Below are 7,170 nucleotides of genomic sequence, written 5' to 3' on the forward strand. Positions count from 1 at the left end.
TCAGTCCTTGCCTTTCCAAATACATGTACATCCTGTCCCTCAGGATTCCCTCCAACAACTTGCCCACCACCGAGGTCAGGCTCACTGGTCTATAGTTCCCTGGCTTGTCCTTACCACCTTTCTTAAACAGTGGCACCACGTTTGCCAACCTCCAGTCTTCCGGCACCTCACCTGTGACTATCAATGATACAAATATCTCAGCAAGAGATGCATCACCCTCTGTATGAAAAGGTCGCCCCTTAGGTCCCTTTTAAATCTTTCCCCTCTCACCCTAAACCTATGCCCTCTAGTTCTGAAATCCCCTACCCCAGGGAAAATACCTTGTCTATTTACCCTATCCATGTCCCTCATGATTTTATAAACCTCTATAAGGTCACCCCTCAACTTCAGACACTAGAGGGAAAGCTGGAAATTCAGCCTCTCCCTATAGCTCAAATCTTCCAAACCTGGCCACATCTTTTTAAATCTTTTGTGAACCCTTTCAAGTTTCACAACATCCTTCCTAAAGTAGGGAGACCAGAATTGCACGCAGTATTCCAAATGTGGCTTAACCAATGTCCTGTACACCCTCAACATGCTCAATACACTGACCAATAAAGGCAAGCATACCAAACGCCTTCTTCACTATCTTGTCTACCTGTGACTCCACTTTCAAAATAGCCCAAAACTGTACACAGTATTTAAGATGTGATCTCACCAATTCCCTGTACAACTGAAGTATAACACCCTCATTTTTACATTCAATTCCCTTCGTAAAAAGGATAGCATCCAATTAGTCATCTTGTTTATGTGCGTACTAATTTCTAACTGTTTGTGACAATCTAAAACCTTATTTTAGCTCAGAACTCCGCAGCCGTTCACCATTCGAGTAATACTCTGATGGTGAAGCCTCCACGATGATGTCTGACTGAGCTGGCAACATGGCTGAGCATAGATATTGAAGCTAAATATAGTAGGTGAAAGAGTAAACAAACAAAACTGAGAATCCCAGCAGGTCTGGTGGTATCTATAGAGAGTTAATGGGGGAGAGGGGATGAATTTAATGTGAGGGGTCTCTAGCCTGCAAATTGGACTACGAGCACATTGCCTCTTCTAGGAAGGCCTGTGGTGTTAGGTGGCCACCAGGATGCCCTACCCGGATCAAAGACCACAGGCAGATACATCCCGCCAACCGAAAGCTGCCCTTCCAACCAGGGGCCAGCAGCTCTTTTGACAGGCAGCGCCACTGGGAAGACGGTGGCTGCTGCCGGAACTGCAAGCACCAGACACCCAGGCTCGAAAAGGAAACCCAGGCCACAGCTAGGTCATGTCAGGATGGACCTCGTGGGGCAGAGGTCACAGGGGGTGAAGTCTAAAGGAAGTGCAGGGTTTTGGTGGCTCTCATGGAGCCCCACCCTTTCCTGATAGCAGGACACCACAAGCCGTGTGCGCAGATTTGGCCGGCATGCATTCTGCATGGCAAGATCCTTAGAGGAAGAGGCGGAATGAAATAATCAGACATTTAGTTGCTCTCTTAAGAGTATCAATTAGACACACAATAGCCATTCTCGGGCCTTTCAGATCCATAAGAATTTTATCAGAGGTGGGAAAATACTGGGTCATTCTCACACAAACTTCCATAAGCCCATATGGTGTAGGAGCAGAATTAGGCCATTTAGCCCATTGAATCTGCTCCTTCATTGCATGAGAGCGTGAATTGGATAATCCTCAACTCCCCTTTCCTGCTTTTTTCCCATAACCCTCGAATCCCTTACTGATTCAAAATCTGTCTCTCTCAGCCTTGAATATATTTAATGACCCAGCCTCAACAGCCCCCTACTGTAAAGATTTCCACAGATTCGCTACCCTCTGAGAAGAGAACTTCCTCCTCATCTCTGTCTTAAATGGGTGACTCTCTATTCTGAGATGCTGCCCTCTGGTCCTAGACTCTCCCACAAGAGGAAATAACCTGTCCGCATCTTCCCTGTCAACTGGATGTCTGGGGATGTTTTTTATATGGAATTCCAGAAGGCATTTGATAAAGTCCCACAGAAGAGACTGTTAACCCAGATGCAAACCCATGGAATTGTATGTAAATTATTGACATGGCTGGGAAATTGGTTGAGTGGCAGGCAACAGAAAATAGTGATACTGTGTAGGTGCTGAAATGAGCAGGATGTGGCCAGTGGTGTCTTACAAGGATCAATGTGAGAGTCTCAATTATTCACATTATTTCTTAACGACTTGGACATTGGCAGAGAAAGGCACTTATCCAAATTTGCTGATGACACAAATTTACACGGCATTGTAGACATTGTAGGTGATTGCATAACGTTGCAGAGGAATATTGATAGACTCGGTGAATGGGCAAAACTACGGCAGAAGGAGTTCGATGTAAGCAAGTATGAGGTTATGCATTTTGGACCGATAAAGGATAGATCAGAGTACTTCCTAGATGGTTTGAAGTTAAATGGAGTGGATGTCCAAAGAGACTCAGTGGGTTCAGGTGCATAAATCTTTAAAATGTCACAGGCAAGTGCAAAAAATAGTCAAGAAGACCACTGGAATGCTGGCCTTTAACCTAGAGAACTAGACTGTCAGGACACAGGAGCTATGCTGCAGTTATACAAAACCCTAATTAGACCCCACTTGGACTACTGAAAGCAGACCTGGGCCCCACACCTTCGGAAGGATATAACTGCCTTGGAGGCAGCACAACACAGGTTCACAAGAATGATACCTGGACTTCAGCGATTAAGTTAGGAGAAGTGATTGTACAAATTCAACATTTTTTCTCCAGAATTTAGAAGGTTAAGTAACAGTCTGATCGAAGTTTTCAAGATATTAACAGGAAAAGACAGGGTGGATAAAGATAAATGATTTCCATTGATTGGGGATTCTCGAACTAGGGGCAGAGTCTAAGAATTAGGGCCAGACCATTCAGGAGAGATCATAGGAAGCACTTCTAGACACAAGGGTGGTAGAGGTTTGGAACTCTCTTTCACAAATGGCAATGGATTTTAAATCTGAGTGATAACTTGTGTTGAGCAAAGGTATCAAGGGATAATGGCCAAAGTAAGGTATATGGAATTAGGCCACAGATCAGCCACAATCTCATTGCATGATGGAACAGGCCAACGGGGTGAATAGCCTACTCCTGTGGATGTAAATTTGCTCGCTGAGCTGGAAGGTTCATTTCCATACGTTTCATCATCCTACTAGGTAACATCTTCAGTGGGCTTCCAGCAAAACACTGTTGATAATTCTTGCTTTCTATTTATATGTTTGGGTTTCTTTGGGTTGATGACATCATTTCTTGTGATGATGTTATCTCCTGTTCTTTTTCTCAAGGGGTGGTAGATGGGGTCTAACTCGATGTGATTGTTGATAGAACTCCATCAACAAACACATCGAGTTAGACCCCATCTACCAGCCCCTGAGAAAAAGATCAGGAAGTGACATTATCACAGGAAATGACATCATCACAGGAAATGATGCCACCACAGGAAATGACATTATCAACCCAAAGAAACCCAAACATATAAATAGAAAGCAGGAATTATCAACAGTGTTTTGCCCAGAGGCCCACTGAAGATGTTACCTAATAGGGTGACGAAACATCTGGAAATGAACCTTCCAGTTCGGCAAGCAAACCTACATCCAGAACCTCAACCTGAGCTACAAATCTTCTCAAACTCCGCTAAGCCTACTCATGTTTCTATGTTTCTATGTATTCCAGCTGTGACTGACTAGTGCTTTTGTATAGTTTTGGCAAAATGCCCAGCCTTTATACTCTATTCCCTTTGAAGTAACCTGCATTTACCTTCCTTATACCTGCTGAACTTGGATGCTAGCTTTTTGTGATTCGTGGATGAAGTCTCCCAATCTTCAATCCTTCACCATTTAAATAATATTCAGCTCCTCTATTTGTCCTGCCAAAGTGCATAGCCTCACATTATCCCACATTATATTCCATTTGCCAAGTTTTTACCCACTTGTTTAACCTGTCAATATCCCTCTACAGACTCTGTACAATCCTCAGCATTTGCTTTCCCACCTATTTATGTGTCATCCACAAATGTGGAGAATGGTATGTTCATTTAAGCATACCGTGAATAATTGTGGCTCCAGCACTGATCTCTGTGGCACATTGTTAGTTACATCCAGGTTGCCATCCAGAAACTCAGGCCTGATTAATTGTGAGACGTGGGGAAGTGGGGGTCTATAAAATTCGAGTTCACGCTTCAGGCTGATTGTCAACCAGAAACCAGCTTTCCGTTTCTTTCTCCTTGATTGTTGCTGGACCTGTGAAGTATTTTCACTGTTTTCTGTCTTTCCTTTCGATTTTCAGCACCCTGGAACTTTGCACAAGTTTAGAACGAAGTGTGTAATTCGTCTTTCCAAGAATTTTCCCGGTTTGCTTTCCATCCTGCTGGTCTTTGCCTGTGAGCATTCCATCCTTGGTTTTGGATTCTGCAGAAATCGAGGATCTGAATAAACAATTTGTCTCGACGTGAGTTGTTTACTTCAGCTTGCAGACTGCGGAGCCAGGGTTTTTGTGTTTGAGACATCTGCCCAGTCTCCCTTGTGTACAAGTGTGGAAGTGTGGTGGGGGCAGCAGATGAGGAGTGGACTGGGGCTTTCTGTGATGCCACTCTCTTTTGATTGTGCCACGGTCACATTGTCCAACTCGGTCAAGGCCAATTGTAGGGCACTGTTGCTAAGTTTGCAAATGTGACAGGCAGGAAGCTGGAAGAACACAACAAGCCAAGTCAGGAGGTGGAGAAGTTTCGGGGATAACCCTTCTTCAAGACTGGGGTTGGGGGTAGGGGGAGCTGCACATAAAGAGAGAGGGGGGAAGGGTTATGGATGGGGAGAGGGGCGGAATGGTGGGGTAGTGATAGGTGAATAGAGGTGGTGGGTCGATAGGAGGAATGAATCCCGTTGGTAGCTGGAGGGAAGGATCAGATGGAAAGGAGGAGGCGGGCCTGGAAAGGGAGTCGGGAGATAGCTGGGAAGGTTATTTGAAACTGGTGAACTCAATCATTCCTCCCAACAACCAATCAGGTCGTACCCTCCAGCTGTATTCACCTATCACTGTCTCAGCACTCTGCTGCTCTCCCCACCCATAACCCTTAACACCCCTTTATCTGCAGCTCCCCCTACCCCACCCCCAGTCCTGAAGAAGGATTATACCCGAAAAGTCGACTTCTCCATCTCCTGATGCTGCCTGGCTTGCTGTGTTCTTCCAGCCTGTTGTTTGTCTACTTTGGATTCCAGCATCTGCAGTTTTGTTTGTCTCTAAGTTTGCAAATGACACAATGATAGGTGGAAGGTCCAGGTAGTATTGAGGAAGCAGGGAGGTTGCAGAAGGACTTGACAGTTTAGGAGAGTGGGCAAAGAAACGACAGATAGAACACAATGTGGGAAAGCGTGAGGTTCTGCACTAGGAAGAATACAGACATAGACAGCTTTTTAAACGGGGAAAGGCTTCAGAAATCTGAAACACACAGGGACTTGGGAGTCCTAGTTCAGGATTATCTTCAGGTTAACATGCAGATCCAGTTGGCAATTTGGAAGGCAAACGCAATGTTGGCATTCATTTCAAGAGGGTTGGAATATAAGAGCAGAGCTGTACTGCTGAGGCTCTATAAGGCTTTGGTCGAACCTCATTTGGAATATTGTGAGCTGTTTTGGACCCTGTATCTAAGGAAAGATGTGCTGGCATTGGAGAGAGGCCAGAGGAGGTTTCCAAGAACTATGCTGGGAATGACGGGCTTGTCATATGAGGAGCAGTTGAGGACTCTCGGTCTGTACTCGATGGAGTTCAGAAGGATGAAGGAGGATTGCATTGAAACCTACAGAATACTGAGAGGCCTGGACAGAGTGCACGTGGAGAAGATGTTTCCACAGGGATGAGAGACTCTGACCGGAGGACATAGCCTCAGAGTGAAGGGATAACCCTTCAGAACTGAGATGAGGAGGAATTTCTTCAGCCAGAGGGTGGTGAATCTGTGGAACTCATTGTCACAGAGGGCAGTGGAGGCCAAGTCACTGAGTGTACAGCATTTAAGACAGAGATAGATAGTTAGGAAAGGGGATCAAAAGTTACAGAGAGAAGACAGGTGAATGGGATTGAGAAACCTATCAGCCATGACTGAATGGCAGACCAGACTCGATGGGCTGATTGGCTTAAGTCTGCTCCTATATCTGATGCTCTTATGGTGCTTGGCCTATTGCTCCCCTACTGATAGGACACACTCTCAATGATTGACACTGTTTTGTACCTTGGCTATAAGCCTGTTACCCAAGAATATGATTCATGCAGAGAATGGGTGGGGGAGTGGGTGGCTGGGGCTGGGCAGAGGTGGGCTGGTGATATTAAAAGAATTGACGGGACCCCACTGCTGTCGGTTGCCCTACACCCAGCTGACACGCCCTTGTTCATATCCTGACAGTCAGCAGTCTCCGGGGACAGATACTGGGGCTGGACTTGGTTACCCTTTGACCCCTACGTCTCACGAGGGGCAAAAGGCAAATCCATTTGTTTCTGACACATTGCACCCCCTTACATTAAGCAGGTCACCTCACATTTGGAAAGAATCACCGATTTTATAACAGAAACAAGTCACTCCACCCAGCCTATTGTTATCTTAATTCACGACAAGTCCTGTTCCCCTCTCTGACTGACACTCTTGGTTACAGCATGTGTCAATTTTAAAATCCCCACCCTTCTTTTCAAATTCCTCAATTACCTTCCTTACCTCTGGAATCTCCTGCAGTCCCACGAGATATCTGTGCTCATCCAATTCTATTCTCTTCAGTACCTGAAGTGGTGGGCAAGTTGTTGGAGGGAATCCTGAGGGACAGGATGTACATGTATTTGGAAAGGCAAGGACTGATTTGGGATAGTCAACATGGCTTTGTGCGTGGGAAATCATGTCTCACAAACTCCATTGAGTTTTTTTGAAGAAGTAACAAAGAAGATTGATGAGGGCAGAGTGATAGATGTGATCTATATGGACTTCAGAAAGGCGTTCGACAAGGTTCCCCATGGGAGACTGATTAGCAAGGTTAGATCTCATGGAATACAGGGAGAACTAGCCATTTGGATACAGAACTGGCTCAAAGGTAGAAGACAGAGGATGGTGGTGGAGGGTTGTTTTTCAGACTGGAGGCCTGTGACCAGTG

At 45.5% G+C, this 7,170-nt stretch overlaps 1 long non-coding RNA gene across 1 annotated transcript in view; it reads left to right on the forward strand.

Moving 5' to 3' along the window:
- The window catches only part of LOC122554618, a 15,901-nt gene that overhangs the window by 6,067 nt on the left and 2,664 nt on the right, over positions 1 to 7,170 (forward strand). The window contains exon 2 of the long non-coding RNA XR_006313039.1: positions 4,331 to 4,492. This is a non-coding gene — a long non-coding RNA (uncharacterized LOC122554618). The remainder of the gene's footprint in view (positions 1 to 4,330; positions 4,493 to 7,170) is intronic.

This window comes from Chiloscyllium plagiosum, chromosome 11 (genome assembly GCF_004010195.1).
Source record: "Chiloscyllium plagiosum isolate BGI_BamShark_2017 chromosome 11, ASM401019v2, whole genome shotgun sequence".
In the NCBI taxonomy this organism is placed as follows: Eukaryota; Metazoa; Chordata; class Chondrichthyes; order Orectolobiformes; family Hemiscylliidae; genus Chiloscyllium; species Chiloscyllium plagiosum.